Here is a 20,772-nt window from a genome sequence, read left to right as displayed (position 1 = left end):
AAGGGATTTAATTCTTGGTGCAGTTACTAACGGTTATGGGGCAGACAGGCATGGGGGCGGGGGCACTGGGAGTTCTGCCTGTATAAGGACAGAAGACCCATCAAACTGAGTGGAGGTCCGTCAAACAACCTCTTCAGCTAAGGTTGACAAAAGTGGAAGACCCCTTCCAGCGTGGACCCACTCTCACTCTTACCATTTTCTCCAAGGTACCTTGGGACGTGTTTTTGTCCCTCTGCTTTAGCAGCGTCATGAAGATCACCCTTGTTTCCTACCAACACGATAGGAGTGCTCTCATGGGCTGCAGCCTACCACGAAGAAAAGGAAAAACTGTGCACACGTCACACACTGGACAAGTTATGAGGATGATGACAACAAGAGCTACCATTTCCAAATGCCCCTTATGTGCCGCGTGATGTATACACAATATCTTCAAACCTCAAACTATCTCTAAAAGGAGCCAAACTTTCTCCCGTTGCCAGGTGAGAAAACTGAAATTCAGAGAGGTTAAATAAGACCTTGGAAGGACCAAGGCCAGGGTGGTCCAAACTGATTCCATCACCCTTGCCACTATACAAACCAAAAAAACTCAAGAGGCGTGACCACAAAACTCTACTCGGCTGTGGTGCCCACATAATTTTCCACAACTTTCACTCCAAACAGTGGTGATTACAAATCAACTTCATTACCTCGGGTATAAAACACACAAGAATTCCCTCAGCCACAATGGGACAAAAATGGAGTCTGGGGCTTGCCTGGTGGCGCAGTGGTTGAGAGTCCGCCTGCCGATGCGGGGGACACGGGGTCGTGCCCCGGTCCGGGAAGATCCCACGTGCCGCGGAGCGGCTGGGCCCGTGAGCCATGGCCGCTGAGCCTGCGCGTCCGGAGCCTGTGCTCTGCAACGGGGAGAGGCCACAACAGTGAGAGGCCCGCGTACCGCAAAAAAAAAAAAAAAAAAAAAAAATGGAGTCTGAAAATTCCACACTCACTGCTCTCTGGTTTATAGCAAAAGCAAAATACAAGGGCCCTAAAGGTCAACATTTTTCTTGCGAGGAGTCACTGAGCGATCACTCAACGTAACAGACTCTTAAGATTAATGCCCCCAAATCAGCACAGCACGCTGTCACACAGCCCCGACACTCACAGGGGAGCTGGCGAGCGCAGCGGAAGCGCTGAGAGGCAGGGTTAAGCTTGAGACCCCACCAATCCCACCACGTGGCTGCTCACTGGCTGCGTGAAGTCAGGCAAGTCTGTTCCTGGTTCTGCCTCACCTTCCCTATCTGTAAAATGAAGGGATCAGCAAGGGCACATCCCCCTTCAGCAGGCAGGATGAGAAGGGAGGACAAGCAGACAACCCTTGCTCTGGATCCTGAACAAGAGAGACAGCAGCCCTGACTGAGACGTGGGGAATGACCCTTTGCGGTGCCTAAAGACATCCAGGTGTTCATCCACTTCAGTGTCACTCCTGATACAGCATCAAGAAATGAGCCTCAGGAACAAGGAAACTGTATTCGACTTCCTTTCTTTTCAGACCATTTTCCTCCAACTGAACGTACCAGAGTGAAGTAAAAGCGAAGGAGAGAAGGAAATGAAAGGCTTTCCCTAAAACTGGACACCCCACCCATTAAGGTGTTAAGTAATTGCGTTCGGTGGGGAACTGCTCAGGATCCAAGGGGGCATCACGTGGAAGCCATGAATCAAATATTTGCTTAAGGGCTTCCCTGGTGACGCAGTGGTTGAGAATCTGCCTGCCAATGCAGGGGACACGGGTTCGAGCCCTGGTCTGGGAGGATCCCACATGCCGCGGAGCAACTGGGCCTGTGAACCATAACTACTGAGCCTGCGCATCTGAAGCCTGTAATCCGCAACAAGAGAGGCCGCGATAGTGAGAGGCCCGCGCACCGCGATGGGGAGCCGCCCCCGCTCATCGCAACTAGAGAAAGCCCTCGCACAGAAACGAAGACCCAACGCAGCCATAAATAAATTTTAAAAATTAAAAAAAAAGGACTACTTAAAATATATATATATATATATATATATTTATTTATATATATATTCGCTTAAGTAAGCCAAGGGTCTGAGCGTCTAAATGACCTTCCCAAAGTCATACAGGAACATACTGGCACCTCCTTCAAGTCCTGACTCAAATATCACCTTCTGGTGTGGCTACCCTGACCACACTACCTGCAGCCCCCTGCCTCACCGTAAGGCCCGTTATCCAGCCCTCTTTTTGTTTTCATAACATTTATCACTTTCTATCATTCTACTTATTTTATTTAAGTTTGTTGTGTGTTATGCCTCCCCCACTGGAGCAGAAGCTCCATAAGGGTAGGGCTCTGTTTTATTAATGGATATATTGCAAGCACGAGACCAGTACACACACAAAGCAGGTATTTCAGAAATATTTTTGAACGTGTAAAAGAGATCAATATTGTTTGAATACTGTAAATATTCAAACAATAAATGATTTATGACAGGTAAGTAAATGGTCTTCATTTTATTATAAGATTTTGTAACCCAGTGATTTTCAATCGAAGTGTATTAATTATTAATTCAGAGGGTCCATTCACCACTGACATTGTACTGCTTCTCAACCCTCTGGCTTATCCCAACGATCTCACCATTAGTTTCTACCCATATTTATAGTGGTCATATAAATCATCCCAATACAATTTCCTCAAATTAGAAAAGGTAAGCCATGGCAAAGGTTCACTGTGATAAGTGAAAAGTCAAATGCCAAGTGGCATCTAATTTTTTCTACATAACGAATTCAAGAATTCATCTTGAATACAGTTTTCTTCCTTTTTAGACCATATGAAAGGTAATACGAATAGCTAAAAAGGTCACTTATCATATGTAGGTGCTTATTTAGCAAATTTTGGCCACGGGGCCCCTGGCACAGGCCACAGCTGGTCACTAAGGGCTATTTCAACCCTATGGCCGACCCTGCCTTTTGTGTCTCCTTTTCTTGAATATAATCCAAAGTCTTAAAATGAAGACCAAATCCAACAGTTCCAACAATAAAATGTTTTGCTACAGATCTTAAATATCTGTAGGTATGAGTGAGCTGGGATTATCCATTCTCTCCGGATTCTCCGAACTCACTGGTCTATCCCAGGGAGGTCAGCTGTTCCCTTGAGTAGATGCCTCTCCTCTACGCACTAACTACCTTGGAGATCCTTTCTTGACATCAAAAGATTTTTTTTTCTTAATTTGCTGCACACTCTGGTGCTTAATCAAAGGAGCAACCGATGTTGAATCAGGAGGTCCCATTTCCCCTTCTACTCCTAACCCCTAAATAACCAAAAACCAGTGTCATACACTTTCTATGCCTTAGGTTTCTCATAAAAAGTGAGAATAATATTACATTTCTTACTTCCTTTCTCAGATATTACAGAGATGAATATAACATGTGGGAAATTTTGTGAAATAAAATATTATATAAATGTCAACATGCTGTCATTGTGTTTATAATAATTTTAAGTCGTGATATTTCAGTTGAACAAAATGCATGTTTATTTATCATTGTCTAAGTCTTATTGCAATTTCAACCAGTCATTTCTTAAATCACTTCTCTAGTTAGAAAGAAAACACTCATTCTGGTGATTTACAGGGTATGAAATAGGCCCAACTGAAGAATCTAGAGGCTAACCAGAGATGAGACAGCAATCAGTTCTCTGTTCAGCCACCACTGCACTTAAAGCCTGTTAAAAGTTATAGATAATAGACTTACTTGAAAAATTGTATTAGCCACCAGTTTTGTTTTGTTTTTCTCCGGGAGAGCATGCTAAACCATGGCTTGAACTGTAGTGTCACGGTTATTAATGACTGTTGGTAGCACACTAACCATGGTCAAAATCATTTCCTACTTTAAAAAGTATTTACCATGAAACCAAAGGATATGAAAGCTCCTCAGATGAAAGACATCATCTTACTGGAGCAAAACAAAGCACAGATAGTTGCCACACATGTTTAAAATACCAACTGGTTATTTCAGTGGTACTTTGAGACACGTAAATCACCCAAATCACTACCAGAAAGAATAAGGTCGAGAACACAGGTCTCTATGCTATAGAATTGGGACCTGGCACAAGCTCACACCCAGGTGGTATCTCACCTATGCCTCTAGCACACATGGAGGCCCTATTATACCTCCAATCACACTACACACCCAGCCCCATCACCCCCTTGTTTGTGAGAGCTGCTGCTCCTTCTTGGGCTGCCTGAATTTTCATTCACTGCCCATGGGGTTCTGATTTTATCTATAAGAAAACACAGAAGTTATCTTTTTTCCCCAGAAGCTCACTTTAGTAGTGTCCTTGGCTCAGTGGGAACTTGCCCAGCTACTAAGGAAGAGACCAGTACTGCCAGATGCCACATCCAGTTCTTCCTGATGGCCTGGATCAGTGGCTTCTAATCAAGTTCGTTTTGACAAAGAAGAGAAAGTGCATTTTCCAAGACAGCCTGTGACTCTCCTGTGTAACTCTTGTCTCTCTGTTTTCACTTCTTACCTCAACTGTACCTTCCCATTCTCGTACGTTGAGAAAGCTTTTCTCACATGTAACATCATACAGCAGCAAAACACCATCTGCTCTTCTGAAGTAAGACTTAAGCAATACTTCTGAATCTGGAAGAGAGAAAAGCAGATAAGTAACAGTTCTAATCAGTCAGTCAGTTTGGGGCTGCCTCATTCTTCAACTCTTTGATGCTCACTTTCTTCTCATCTTCTAAAATAACCCCCAATTGAGAAGAATCTAATAGCAGCCTATTACTGCGAAATAGCCATCCCCGAGGACTAAAATGACTTGGTGAATGGTAACAACATAAGAGTCTGGGCTGCTGATTTAGAAAAGCAAATCATTTTCTCCACCAAACAATCCCAAGAATGTCTACAAGCCTCAGAGCATAGCTTGAGAGCATAAGTTCTAAAAATTTCAGCCTCAGTAGCAAGCTACCAGATCCCATGTGGAGGTACAGAGAAGGATGGAAGAAGAGGCACATCAGAGAAAAATTATTTTGGGGGTGGTGGGTAGGGAATACTGTGCGTGGGTGGGAGAAGAACTACCCATGTGCAACACCACAGGGCACACACACAGGGTACGGGGTGCTCACCAGAGGAAGAGCACACCTCCACCCACATGTCCTAACTCTAAACCAGGTGCAGCACTTTACAGGACCTTAAATAGGGCCATGTCAACCACACATATTTTTTAAATGGCTTGTCTGTGCAAAACTCAGCAGAATTCAAAGCATTATGGAAAGCACTTGCCTCTCCTGCCCAGCCGTATCCCAGTGCTGCAGGGCTGTTAGTTCTCCATCCACGACGAGAGTTTTCAATTGAAAATCAACTTCTGAAAAAAATATACGAGGACATAGAGAACATGATGTAAATAATTCCATCGGTTTTTACTTTCAAGCCTTATTTGGATGAGACAAGGGCCAGTAAGCCAAAGTTCAGCGAGGTAGAGAGAAATGAATCTGGCCTTCAAGAGGAGTAACCTTCACAAATTAATTATAAGTCAGACCACAGACATGTGCACAGATGCACATCCGCAGGTTGGCTGACTTGGGGAAGGATTTGATCTATAGACAAAAGGAAAATCTATGTTCTATTTGCCCATGTAATTAGATGGACTCAGTTATATCTGTGTGTGTGCATGCACATAAATGTCTATGTATATATGTATATATGCAGGTATACTCTGTGTATGTATACAGGGTATGCTCTCTAGCAACCGAACCAAATATTGTGGTATTTTTATGAATCAAACTGAAGTGAACTTTCAAATTTGTTATCTTGAAGGGTATAACAGAGAACCACAAATTTACAAAGACACCCACTGTGTAAACCCCCCAAGTGGTAAACCGGGCCCAGATGTAAAACTGGGTTCCAGAAGTAAACCCTCAGATGTAAACCCCCCCAGTCGTAAGCATGGGGCCCAGATGTAAACCTGGGTGGAAGCCATAACCTGCTCAGATGCCAGCCGAATGCTGCGTGCAGGAGCAGAGAAGGCGAGCGCCCAACGCCCCACATGACTCACACCCGAGCCCGGACCTCAGGTGACTGCAACTGACCTTGAAGTCCCTGACAGGAGGCCACCCCTCAGGTGTCTCCGGGACCTGAGGAGAGGAGCCCCCGACAGAATGCCCGGCCTTCAGGCAACTCCGTGACAGGATGGCTGACCAAGCCATGCAGCTGACAGGGTCTTGGTGCTCTGGCCGGGTGTCAGGGCTGTGCCTCTGAGGTGGGACAGCCGAGTTCAGGACATTGGTCCAACAGGGACCTCCTGGCTCCACATAACATCAAACGGCAAAAGGTCTCCCAGAGATCTCCAACTCAAAGCTAAGACCCAGGTCCACTCAAAGACCAGCAAGCTCCAGTGCTGGAAACCTTATGCCAAACAAGTAGCAAGACAGAAACACAACCCCACCCATTAGCAGAGAGGCTCCATAAAATCATAATAAGGTCACAGACACCCCAAAACACAACACCGGATGCGGTCCTGCCCACTGGAAAGACAAGATCCAGCCTCATCCACCAGAACACAGACACTAGTCTCCTCCACAAGGAGGCCTACACAACCCACTGAAACAACCTTAGCCACTGGGGGCAGACAACAAAAACAATGGGAACTGCAAACCTGCAGCCTGCGAAAAGGAGACCCCAAACACAGTAAGTTAAGCAAAATGAGAAGACAGAGAAACACACAGCAGATGACGGAGCAAGACAAAAATCCACAAGACCAAACAAATGAAGAGGAAATAGGCAGTCTACCTGCAAAAGAATTCAGAGTACTGACAGTAAAGATGACCCAAAATCTCAGAAATAGAATGGAAAAAAAACAAGAAACATCTAACAAAGAACTAGAAGAACTAAAGAGCAAACAAACAATGATGAACAACACAATAAATAAATTAAAAACTCTCTAGAAGGAATCAATAGCAGAATAACTGAGGCAGAAGAATGGATAAGTGACCTGGAAGATACAATAGTGGAAATAACTACCAGAGAGCAGAAAGAAGAAAAAAGAATGAAAAGAATTCAGGATAGTCTCAGAGACCTCTGCGACAACATTAAATGCACCAACATTCAAATTATAGGGGTCACAGAAGAACAAGAGAAAAAGAAAGGGGATGAGAAAATATTTGAAGAGATTATACTTGAAAACTTCCCTAATACAGGAAAGGAAATAGTCAATCAAGTCGAGGAAGCACAGAGAGTTCCATACAGGATAAATCCAAGGAGAAACACTCCAAGACACATATCAATCAAACTATCAAAAATTAAATACACACAAATAAATACTAAAAGCAGCAAGGGAAAAGCAACAAATAACATACAAGGAAATCCCCATAAGGTTAACAGCCCATCTTTCAGCAGAAACTCTGCAAGCCAGAAGGGAGTGGCAGGAAATATTTAAAGTGATGAAAGAGAAAAACCTACAACCAAGATTAATCTACCCAGCAAGGATCTCATTCAGATTCGACAAAGAAATTAAAAACTTTACAGACAAGCAAAGACTAAGAGAATTCAGCACCACCAAACCAGCTTTACAACAAGTACTAAAGCAACTTCTAGGCAGGAAACACAAGAGAAGGAAAAGACCTACAATAAAAAAACCCAAAACAATTAATAAAATGGTAAAAGGAACATACATATCAATAACTACCTTAAATGTAAATGGATTAAATGCTCCAACCAAAAGACACAGGCTTGCTGAATGGATACAAAAACAAGACCCATATATATGCTGTCTACAAGAGACCCACTTCAGACCTAGGGACACATACAGACTGAAAGTGACAAGATGGAAAAAGATATTCCATGCAAATGGAAATCAAAAGAAAGCTGGAGTATCAATTCTCATATCAGACAAAATAGACTTTAAAATAAAGACTATTATAAGAGACAGAGAAGGACATTACATAATGATCAAGGGATCGATCCAAGAATAAGATATAACAATTGTAAATATTTATGCACCCAACATAGGAGCACCTCAATACATAAGGCAAATACTAACAGCCATAAAAGAAGAAATCGACAGTAACACAATCATAGTAGGGGACTTTAACACCCCACTTTCACCCATGGACAGATCACCCAAAATGAAAATAAATAAGGAAACACAAGCTTTAAATGATACATTAAACAAGATGGACTTAATTGATATTTATAGGACATTCCATCCAAAAACAACAGAATACACTTTCTTCTCAAGTGCTCATAGAACACACTCCAGGATAGATCATGTCTTGGGTCACAAATCAAGCCTTGGTAAATTTAAGAAAATTGAAATTGTATCAAGTATCTCTTCTGACCACAACACTATGAAACTAGATATCAATTACAGGGAAAAATCTGTAAAAAATACAAACAGATGGAGGCTAAACAATACATTACTAAATAACCAAGAGATCACTGAAGAAATCAAGAGGAAATCAAAAAATACCTAGAAACAAATTACAATGTAAACACAATGACCCAAAAACTATGGGATGCAGCAAAAGCAGTTCTAAAGGGAAGTTTACAGTGATACAATCTTACCTCAGGAAACAAGAAACAGTTCAAACAAACAACCTAACCTTACACCTAAAGCAATTAGAGAAAGAAGAACAAAAATTCCCCAAAGTTATCAGAAGGAAAGAAATCATAAATGATGAATTGGGAGATTGGGATTGACATATATACACTAATATGTAAAAAATGGATAACTAATAAGAACCTCCTGTATAAAAAAATAAATTAAATAAAATTCAAAAAAAATAGAAATGAAAAAGGAGAAGTCACACTGCAGAAATACAAAGGATCATGAGAGATTACTACAATCAACTTTATGCCAATAAAATGGACAACCTGGAAGAAATGGAAAAATTCTTAGAAAAGCACAACCTTCTGAGACTGAAACAGGAAGAAATAGAAAATAAGAACAGACCAATCACAAGCACCGAAATTGAAACTGTGATTAAAAATCTTCCAACAAACAAAAGCCCAGGACCAGATGGCTTCACAGGTGAAGTCTATCAAACATTTAGAGAAGACCTAACACTTATCCTTCTCAAACTCTTCCAAAATATAGCAGAGGGAGGAACACTCCCAAACTCATTCTTTGAGGCCACCATCGCCCTGATACCAAAACCAGACAAAGATGTCACAAAGAAAGAAAACTACAGGCCAATATCACTGATGAACACAGATGCAAAATCCTCAACAAAATACTAGCAAACAGAATCCAACAGCACAATAAAAGGATCATACACCATGAACAAGTGGGGTTTATCCCAGGAATGCAAGGATTCTTCAATATATGCAAATCAATCAATGTCATAAACCATGTTAACAAATTGAAGGAGAAAAACCATATGATCGTCTCAATAGATGCAGAAAAAGCTTTCGACAAAATTCAACACCCATTTATGATAAAAACTCTCCAGAAAGTAGGCATAGAGAGAACTTACCTCAGCATAATAAAGGCCATATATGACAAACCCACAGCCAACATCATTCTCAATGGTGAAAAACTGAAACCATTTCCTCTAAGATCGGGAATAAGACAAGGTTGTCTACTCTCACCACTATTATTCAACATAGTTTTGGAATCTTTAGCCACAGCAATCAGAGAAGAAAAAGAAATAAAAGGAATCCAAATCAGAAAAGAAGAAGTAAAGCTGTCACTGCTTGCAGATGACATGATACAACACATAGAGAATCCTAAAGATGCTATATCAGAAAACTACTAGAGCTAATCAATGAATTTGGTAAAGTAGCAGGATACAAAATTAATGCACAGAAATCTCTGGCATTCCTATACACTAATGATGCAAAATCTGAAAGAGAAATTAAGGAACACTCCCATTTACCACTGCAACAAAAAGAATAAAATACCTAGGAATAAACCTACATAAGGAGACAAAAGACCTGTATGCAGAAAACTGTAAGACACTGATGAAAGAAATTAAAGATGATACAAACAGATGGAGAGATATACCATACTCTTGGATTGGAAGAATCAACATTGTGAAAATGACTATACCACCCAAAGCCACCTACAGATGCAATGCAATCTCTATCAGACTACTAATGGCATATTTCACAGAACTAGAAAAAATTTCACAATCTGTATGGAAACACAAAAGACCCCAAATAGCCAAAGCAATCTTGAGAAAGAAAAACAGAGCTGGAGGAATCCTGCTCCTGGACTTCAGACTATACTACAAAGCTACAGTAATCAAGACAGTATGGTACTGGCACAAAAACAGAAATACAGATCAATGGAACAGGATAGAAAGCCCAGAGATAAACCCACACACATATGGTCACCTTATTTTTATAAAGGAGGCAAGAATATACAATGGAGAAAAGACAGCCTCTCCAATAAGTAGTGCTGGGAAAACTGGACAGTTACATGTAAAAGAATGAAACTAGAACACTCCCTAACACCATACACAAAAATAAACTCAAAATGGATTAAAGACCTAAATGTAAGGCCAGACACTATCAAACTCTTAGAGAAAAACATAGGCAGAACACTCTATGACATAAATCACAGCAAGATCCTTTTTGACCCACCTCTTAGAGAAATGGAAATAAAAACAAAAATAAACAAATGGGACCTAATGAAACTTCAAAGCTTTTGCACAGCAAAGGAAACCATAAACAAGACAAAAAGACAACCCACAGAATGGGAGAAAATATTTGCAAATGAAGCAACTGACAAAGGATTAATCTCCAAAATTTACAAGGAACTCATGCAGCTCAATATGACAAAAACAAACAGCCCAATCCAAAAATGGGCAGAAGAACTAGACATATCTCTAAAGAAGATATACAGATTGCCAATAAACACATGAAAGAATGCTCAACATCACTAATCATCAGAGAAATACAGATCAAAACTACAATGAGGTATCACCTCATACCAGTGAGAATGGCCATCATCAAAAAATCTAGAGACAATAAATGCTAGAGAGGGTGTGGAGAAAAGGGAATCCTCTTGCACTGTTGGTGGGAATGTAAATTGATACAGCCACTATGGAGAACTGTATAGAGGTTCCTTAAAAAACTAAAAGTAGAACTACCATATGACCCAACAATTCCACTACTGGGAATATATCCTGAGAAATCCATAATTGAAAAAGAGTCACATACCACAATGTTCATTGCAGCTCTATTTACAATAGCCAGGATATGGAAGTAACCTAAGTGTCATCAACAGATGAATGGATAAAGAAGATGTGGCACATATATACAATGGAATATTACCCTGCCATAAAAAGAACGAAATTGAGTTATTTGTAGTGAGGTGGATGGACCCAGGGTCTGTCATACAGAGTGAAGTAAGTCAGAAAGAGGAAAAACAAATACCGTATGGTAACACATATATATGGAATATAAAAAAGAAAAAAAATGGTCTGAAGAACCTAGGGGCAGGACAGGAATAAAGACGCAGACGTAGAGAATGGACTTGAGGACATGGGGAGTGGGAAGGGTAAGCTGGGATGAAGAAATTGGCATGGACATATATACACCACCAAATGTAAAATAGATAGCTAGTGGGAAGCAGCAGCATAGCACAGGAAGATCAGCTCAGTGCTTTGTGACCACCTAGAGGGGTGGGTTAGGGAGGGTGGGAGGGAGACGCAAGAGGGAGGAGCTATGGGGATATATGTATATGTATAGCTGATTTACTCTGTTATAAAGCAGAAACTAACACACCATTGTAAAGCAATTATACTCCATAAAGATGTTAAAAAAAAAAAGACACCCCTTGTGAAGAGGGTAGTCAATCTGTTCTAACGTTTCTGGTTATCAAAATAACTCTTTAGATGAAGAAAAATAAATTATAATTTGCATATTTTCAAGTCCTTTTTCTGATTATTATGCAAATTTGAGAAACCATGACACTACCTTTTCCTTGTTCTGTTCATATATTCTGTTGTGAAGGAGGAGAGGGAACATACACCCAGCCATGATTTTTAACATAATGGCAAAAAGGCCATCAGTAAGATCACTTTATCAACATCCAATGACACCTGATCAGAAAGGCTTTCCCTGGGCACCTTGTGTAAAAGTGCACCTCTCCCAAACCTCATTCTTTCAATTTGCTTTTCATCCATTTCCTTCCTTTGGATGTAACTTCCTTTCAGGCTGGGACTTCGTCGATTTTGTGTACTGCGTGCCTGTACTCCTACAACAGTATGTGACTCACAGCAGGACTCAGGAAATGCTTGCTGCATAAATGAATCTGTCATTTCTGGCTCTAAACTTGGTTTGGTTGATTTCACTGGGTAAGTAAATACCTAAGTCCTTTGTTAGTCTTCCTTTCCCAAATTTAGGCCTTAGCCAAAACAGAGGAGGACTATAGACAAGGACGAACACACACACCTACCTATATATATATGTATTGTACAGAGAGAGAGAAAGGGAGAGATCCATGTATCTGTGTATATAATCCCTAAAGAAAACAGAATCAAGCTAAAGAAGGTCTTTTTCCCATTATCCACTGAAAAAGGAACCATACCCAGGGTGGCACTTGTACTCCCGCAAAATTCATCCTTGCAAAGTCTCATGAGGAAACTTGGCTTCCCCACTGCAGCAACCCCGGCCAGCACAATCTCGAAAGACTTCAGCAAGCCGTAGGATTTATGGTTACCATCCACCATGTCCGTCTAGGGAAAGAAAGCCACAGTAGATGACAAAGGTAGTGCCAGCTTTCTTCCTAGTAAGTTATATGGCACAAAAATGAAGTGTTCATGAATAAAAGTGCCCCCAAAGCCACCTGCCTGTGGTGAAAGGGCCGAGATGGGCTTTCTTAGGAGCTAATAACAACGTGGCCTTCACTAGCAGACCCCTCGGGCTTCTAATCCAGGATGGAAGCCACACCTTCTGAGCCACCTTCATCCCTTATATCAGGAACCTGTTTTTTTATTAAAAAGTCAGCCATTATAAAGCAAAGTCTTTCATTACACATATACGTCATGAAGTAAAAAGAAGAAAAATATGCACCTGAATCTACAGTCAACGCTGTTATGGAACAAAGTGGCCTCAAAAGGAAACCTGTGAGAGTTTTCCCTGACTTAGTAGAGAAAAACATTCTCCTGTGTTTCACATGTATGACCTTTAAAACAATGCCCATGACAGATAAAGGTCAAATAGGGTGATATATGTATTTCTACCGAAGATCAGGCCTAGGAGAGCAGTGATTTCGGGGCTCACATCTGTGTCTGAAGTATCACCCCCAAAGCTCTCCTGCAAGTTCTGCAACCTTCAGAATCTCCTCTGCTGCTTGTACTCCACCTCCGAGTCATACTCGGAATCTTTCAGGGTAGACAAGCTGTTCTCGGGCAGGCTGTCAACATCACAATTCATCCTCCGCATGGGATCACAAAGGGCCAGCGAGCTGCAGTCCTCACCCATGTAGGGAGAGTGGGATGACCGGGTGACAAAGGAGAGGACCGCTACCTAAGGGCTGATGATACTCAAGATGACACAGCAGTGGAATCAGACAGCAATAGAATCAAGAAGACCGATAATCTCATTCTTCCCAAGAGCCACAATGTATTCCATGATTAAGCATCAGGTGAAATAAAATCCTCAGAGCAATATCAGTTCATTCTATGCAACAATCAATTAAGATAAAGACATTTAAATCAAACGTTTAATAAATGAAGCTATTTTCTAAAAATCACCATCTTTATATCCTGATACAAAAAGAATTAGAACGCCCAGGATGCAAATGCAATCTTAAGTTGTATTGAGAAAATGTATACAGAACATGTGAACCTTTCTACTCTAATGTGGTCTGACCATATTCTGAACAGCGTATCCATTTCTGGATAATATCTCTACTGAAAAGGGATGCCAAGGGCTTCCCTGGTGGCTCAATGGTTAAGAGTCCGCCTGCCAATGCAGGGGACGTGGGTTTGAGCCCTGGTCCAGAAAGATCCCACGTGCCGCAGAGCAACTAAGCCTGTGCGCCACAGCTACTGAGCCTGCGCTCTACAGCCTGTGAGCCACCACTGCTGAGCCTGCGTGCCACAGCTACTGAAGCCCGAGCACCTACAGCCCGTGCTCCGCAACAAGAGAAGCCACCGCAATGAGAAGCCCATGCACTGCAACGAAGAGTGGTCCCTGCTTGCCGCAACTAGAGAAAGCCTGTGTGCAGCAACAAAGACCCAACCTAGCCAAAAATAAATAAGTAAATAAATTTATGAAAAAATAAAATAAAATAAAAGTAAACTATTCTTATCTGCCCAAAGAGTACTTTCATTACAATATGTAAAAATATAAAATAAGTTATATTTTTGCTAGAGTTCTTAGAAAAACGACGAAACTAAAACAAATATACAAGATAAAATCCAGTAAGGCCACAAAAGCAATAAAATTAAATTTACAAGATGATTTTAAGTTTTTTTTAAAAATTGTTATTGAAGTATAGTTGATATATATTATATAAATGACAGGTATGCAATATAGTGATTCACAATTTTTAAAGGTTATACTCCATTTATAGTTATTGTAAAATACTGGCGATATTCTCCATGTTGTACAACATATCCTTATAGCTTATTTTATGCCTAATAGTTTGTACCTTTTAATCTCCTATCCCTATATTGCCCCTCCCCACTTCCTTCTCCCCACTGGTAACCACTAGTTTGTTCTTTATATCTGTGAGTCTGCTTCTTTTTGTTATACCCACTAGTTTGTTGTATTTTTTGGATTCTACATATAAGTGATATCATATAGTATTTGTCTTTCTCTGTATGACTTATTTCACTTAGCATAATGCCCTCCAAATCCATCCATGTTGCTGCAAATAGCAAAATTTTATTCGTTTTTATGGCTGAGTAGTATTCCATTGTATATATAGACCACATCTTCTTTATCCTTCCTTCTTTGATGGACACTTAGGTTGTTTCCATATCTTGGCAATTGTAAGTAATGCTGCTGTGAACACTGGGTGCATGTATCTTTTCGAATTAGTGTTTTTGTTTTTTTCTGATATATACCCAGGAGTGGAATTTGCTGGGTCATACGGTAGTTTTAGTTTTTTGAGAAACCTCCATACAGTTTTCCAGAATGGCTGCACCAATTTACATTCCCACCAACAATGTATGAGGGTTCCCTTTTCTCTACATCCTCACCAACATTTGTTATTTGTGGTCTTTTTGATGACAGCCATTCTGACAGGTGATATCTCATTGTGGTTTTGATTTGCATTTCCCTGATGATTACCAATGTTGAGCATCTTTTCATGGGCCTGTTGACCGTCTACATTTCCTCTTTGGAAAAATGTCTATTCAGTTCTTCTGCCCATTTTTTACTCAGGTTGTTTGTTTTTTTGATGTTGAGTTATATGAGCTGTTTATATATGTTGGATATTAACCCTTTATGAGTCATACTATTTGCAAATATTTTCTCCCATTCAGTAAGTTGTCTTTTCGTTTTGTTTATGGTTTCCTTTGCTGTGCAAAAGGTTTTAAGTTTAATTGTTTCTTAAAAACAAAAAGGAAGGAAGAAAATAATCATTGGAGGCTTGCAGTTCAATACGGTGGACAGAATACATGAATTTGTCTTCTTTCCCTTTTGAGACCTCATTAATATGAAATTTCAAAGGAAATAAGCCAATAAAAGTTAAAAGACATGGTGTAGGAAGGGGAAGCTGGGGCAAGTGAGAGAGTAGCATGGACATATATACACTACGGAATGTAAAATAGTTAGCTAGTGGGAAGCAGCAGCACAGCACAGGGAGATCAGCTCAATGCTTTGTGACCACCTAGAGGGGTGGGATAGGGAGGGTGGGAGGGAGGCTCAAAAGGAAGGGGATAAGGGGACATGTGTATGCATATGGCTGATTCACTCTGGTGCACAACAGAAACTAACACAGTACTGTGAAGCAATTACACTCCAATAAAGATCTATTTAAAAAAATTAAAAGAATGGAAGAGGGGCCCATCAGCAGTAAAGTGATTTAAACACATTGCTGGAAAAAGGAAACTGGATGGTAATATGCTGACAAAGGGAAGAGAGTTGAGGAAAAGGAGGTCCAGAAGATGTGTGTTTAAGGTCCTACTGTAGAACAAAGAAGAGACAGCTGGTCATGCAGAACCCCAGAGAGTGAGAAGGGGGGCTGAAAATAGAGATTAAAATTGTATACTAAGGCACACTGCCTCTCAAGCCCATAGCTGCTCTTACTCTAGGAAAGAAGAGCAGATAAGCCAGAGCTGATTCCAAATGCAACAAGACAGGGTTTGTCTTTTTAAAAATAACTGAATGATTCCCAAAAGGAAAGCTAAGGCTTCTCTCTAAACATCCATACCCCATGCACCTAGTAATCGGGGTCCCCTGTCTGACAGCCAGCTTCACACACAGAGCTCCAAGGAAGACCATCTCTCAGAGGAGATGCCCTGAGGTAAACAGATCTACTTGCTACAACAGCTACCTAAAATGATCTGAAATTCCAAGATGACATCTGGGTAGCAAGTTTAAAAAGCAATCAGTCCAATAAGAATACAAATTTCCTGGACTCCAAAATTAGTACTTTCAAGGAGGAAAAAACAAATTCCATGCACTGCAAAGAATAAGTAAGTTGCAAGGTATCAGTGATATCATGAAGATGGCAGAGTTTCTTTTTACAAGAAACGAAAAACTCAACCAGAGAATCCAAGAGAAATAAGCAATTTTACAAGAAAGTCATGAACCAAACACAAAACCAATTAAGAGGTAGCAAAACTTGGAACTGGCAGTACATAAAAGGGATTCATCTGACCACAAAGCTGGGAACCTTCTCTTTTGAGTGGCATAGGAATAATAACTGGAGAGAAAGAAATGAGTTTCTCAGAACCAGTGGCATAAGGTGTTGACAATTATACTAAATTGGTAAACTTCTGTATAGTTCTTTACAGCCTTTAACATGCTCTCCCATAAATCATCTCCTACTCTCTTACAGGACAACCCTAAGAGGCAGGCAGGAAGTCTGGTATAAACGCGAAAGCACCACCCGTGTAAAGACAGAAAGACAACCCATTGCTTATTAGCTGAGTGACTTTGAACAAGTTATTAAACCTGGAACTCATTGTTCCCATCCATAGAAGTGGGGAATTTGCACTTTCCTCAGAGAAAGTTTGAGAATTGAATTTTTTTTAATTATGAAAAAGAGCTTCATAAACTACAAAATCAATAAAATGTTAGTTATTAGGGTTAGACAGGACAGTTTATTATTAATCCCCATTTACAGATGAGAAGCTAATGATCAAAATGAGGAAGTCAATTGTCCCATGTATTACAGGCAGAAATTGGCAGGTCTTGATAAGGACTCAGGTCTCGTCACTACTGACTCTCACTGTTCAGGGCCTGTTTGGTCTTCATCATATGCTGTATCAGGGCAAGAAACTCTGTCTCCTTTTGCAAACATTCTCTTAGTCTAAGATTTGGGATGACATGGAAATAAGTAAAGACAGTGGCTAGGAGAATCTGTGACTCTAGCATAAAGCAAAGGATTGGTCCATTCAAATTCTGTAATAAAAGCTTAATATGTATGGTCTAATGACCTGTGGAAATCAAATATAAGGTTGACATTGATAATAATTTTCCAAAAAGGATATGGGGAGAATTCTTAATAATTCCAGAGGTTTAAATAGCAATAACCCACAAAATGCAGTTAACTGTCAATCTCATTCAATACAAATACTGGAAGAAGCACTAAAGGTTATCATATGAACAATCAGAGAAGCAAAGTGGTGTGCCCAAATTGCACAATGCCACTTTCATGGATGATTATTTTTTAAGCACCCGTTTTCATTTTAGCTAAGATAATTCCATTAGTTATGGAGACCATCCACATGCAGGAGGTGAATCCAGTACTGTGCTGGAGACAATGTGTACCAGCAGGTGAGAGGCTATTTATTTTAAGCATCTCTTCCCAAACTCTGTATTCAGTGATGTTGACTTGGGAGCTTGAAATGGGTAACGGCAGGAGTATTTATACCATGGAAATCGTCAAATGCTACAAATCCCTCCTTCCCTTCCTCCCCTCTCCAGAGCCTGTTGTTATTAAACATCTACCAGCACAGCAGAGTGAAACAGACCCTACTCATTTTAGAAACCAAATACAGCAAAGGCCAAAACCAATCTACACCTTTGCTTTCACTTCAGCAGGTTCTCTCCTACTTCTTGCTCATCAGGGATCCTCTAGATCTGGAACTCTCCACAGAGAAGAGAAATATTCATTTCATTTAATAAACATTCACTGAATACATGTACCTTGTAGTAAGCTGGGTGTAGGGCTGCATGACAAGGAAAGACCATTTCCCTACTGTCATAAGCAGACCCGGGACTTGAGGGCCCTTGGTTGGTAAAGACCAAGGAAAGAAAACTGAGGTTTTCAGGGGATCAGAAATATTTATTAGATCTATGCAAAAGATAAGCTGCCCTTAGAAACAGAAAAAGAAATTAGGGGCCTTAGAAAAAAATATTTTTTTTGCCAAGGAGTCCAATTTGATTCTGAAATCTGATCCATCTGCTGCTTCAATATGATTCCATATATTTTTAGTTGCTAATAATTTAGACACACTGAGATACTGAAGGTATCCCTCAAAGTCCAGCTGCCACATACCTACCTTTCTGAGTTTCTTTATTGTCACTGTAGATCTCCCACTTCTGTTTCACGCTGAAGTCTGAGGTCACTGAGGGCTTCCTCAGCTTTGCATTTTTCCTGAAAGAAAAAAAAAAAAAAAGATTTTGTTCACTTAAATAGGTTCTTCAACATCCTGTGGGTGAGAAACATTTTGTGTCAAAAAGGCTGATCCCAAGTCTCCTACAGAGATGGTGAGAAGAGATAAGGGAAGTAACCAAACTTTAGATGCCCAGTACCTCCACAATGGAAACCTACAAGAGTGAAAGAATTGAGGAATCGCGCAACCTACTTATACACGTCACCTGGGGTGACACCTCTATGACCACTACTCAATTGTGATAAGAGGGCTGTAACACATCAATTAACTAGCTAATTAATTACTGCTGTGTTTAATTAAAAGCTACTGGCACAGCCAAGGGCCCCAGTGCTTGCCTGAATCCTATCATGTCATCAGGACTCAGGAAGTCCTGGTGGGTTTACTGTTTTTCCAAGAGCTTACACCTTATCTAAATTCAAATCACATCACCTGCAAATTTCTATGCACGTGCCGCCCCTTAGGCTGGTATTTCTCATATGTGTCACCCCTGGTGCAGAGAATGGCAGAAGGGCACCCCAGGAGGTCAGGGGCTGAAGCTCTCATGAGTCCAGATACCTTGGAATTTTTTTTCTCTTAACACATTATGGAAATTTATATCCTATGTGCAGTATTCAAATAAAGTTTTAAGTTTATAACTACTGGAATTGAGTGTAACAAGGCCTAAATAAAGGGAGAATATACCAGGTTTGTTCATTATTTATTATTATTAAGATGCCAATTCTTCCCCAATTGATCTTTAGATGCAGTTGAAGTCCAAGCAAACCCCCAGCAGGGGACTTCCCTGGTAGTCCAGTGGGTAGGACTCCAAGCTCCCAATGCAGGGGGCCCAGGTTCGATCCCTGGCCAGGGAACTAGATTCCACATGCATGCCGCAACTAAGACCTGGCACAGCCTAAATAAATAAATAATAAATAAATAAATATTAAAAAGAAAAAAACCCAGCAGGTTTTGTTTTTTAGTTTTGGGGGTTGTTGTTTTTTGGGGTTTTTTTAGAAACTGACAACATGATTCTATGGAAATTAGAGGACTTAAAATAGCCAGGACAACTTTGAGAAATAAAAAAGTTGAAGAACTAACACTACCTGATTTTAAGACTTATCATAAAGCAATGGTCATCAAGACAATGTAACACTGGCATAAAGATAGACAATCAATGTAACAGAGCAGAGAGCTCAGAAATAAACCCAACATGAATACAGGAAACTGATTTTGGACAAAATGCAAAAGCAATCCAGCAGAGATAGTCTTTTCAACAAATGGGCTGAAACAATTAGATATACACATGCAAAAAAATGAACTTTGATCCATACCTTGCAAAATGGATCCTAAATGTGAAACTTAAAACAATAAAACTTATAGAAAAAAATCTTTGCAAACTTGGGGTAGGCAAAGATTTCTTAAACACCAAAAGCATGATTTGTGAAAGAAAAAATGGACAAATTGGACTTCATCAAAATAAAACATTTCTACTCTTCAAAGACACTGTCAAATTAGTTCCGCTCATTTTATTCACAAGAAAATTCTGGTTTGGAGAACGATTTCTATGGCCACTCTACTCTCCTATCTCATTTCCTTCAAATGTCCCATCTTCTACACCCTCTTATGTTCTCACTGTCCTCAAATATTTTGCACAGCACCCAACACATAATACATAAATTTTCAACAGAGGAGACAAATATGTTATCTTGGTTGACTTCACATCATCCCATCCCTTAACTATTTTTTTTTTCAATTTCTGAGACTGAAGAGTTGGGAAATAGCTTTATCCCTCCCTAGTCAAAGTATATATATATATATATTTTTTTTTTTTTTTTTTTTTTTTTTTTGCGGTACGCGGGCCTCTCACTGTTGTGGCCTCTCCTGTTGCGGAGCACAGGCTCCGGACGCGCAGGCTCAGCGGCCGTGGCTCACAGGCCCAGCCGCTCTGCAGCATGTGGGATCTTCCCGGACCGGGGCACGACCCCGTGTCCCCTGCATCAGCAGGCGGACTCTCAACCACTGCGCCACCAGGGAAGCCCCTCAAAGTATATTTTAATATCAGTC

General features: G+C 40.5%; 1 pseudogene across 1 annotated transcript in view; it reads right to left on the bottom strand.

The window, feature by feature from the left end:
• LOC309963794 (ras and EF-hand domain-containing protein-like) overlaps positions 1-20,772 on the bottom strand; it is a 51,703-nt pseudogene that overhangs the window by 11,654 nt on the left and 19,277 nt on the right. The window contains exons 3-10 of the transcript XR_014327196.1: positions 18,616-18,710; positions 16,901-16,953; positions 13,214-13,459; positions 12,781-12,914; positions 12,519-12,666; positions 5,267-5,348; positions 4,509-4,624; positions 188-305 (exon numbers count right to left, since the gene is read on the bottom strand). The product of XR_014327196.1 is annotated as a ras and EF-hand domain-containing protein-like (transcript). The remainder of the gene's footprint in view (positions 1-187; positions 306-4,508; positions 4,625-5,266; positions 5,349-12,518; positions 12,667-12,780; positions 12,915-13,213; positions 13,460-16,900; positions 16,954-18,615; positions 18,711-20,772) is intronic.

This window comes from Leucopleurus acutus, assembly GCF_964270905.1.
Source record: "Leucopleurus acutus genome assembly, chromosome: 7".
In the NCBI taxonomy this organism is placed as follows: domain Eukaryota; kingdom Metazoa; phylum Chordata; class Mammalia; order Artiodactyla; family Delphinidae; genus Leucopleurus; species Leucopleurus acutus.
Note: the sequence above shows the minus strand (reverse complement) of the source record. Positions and strands in the feature narration are given on the sequence as shown.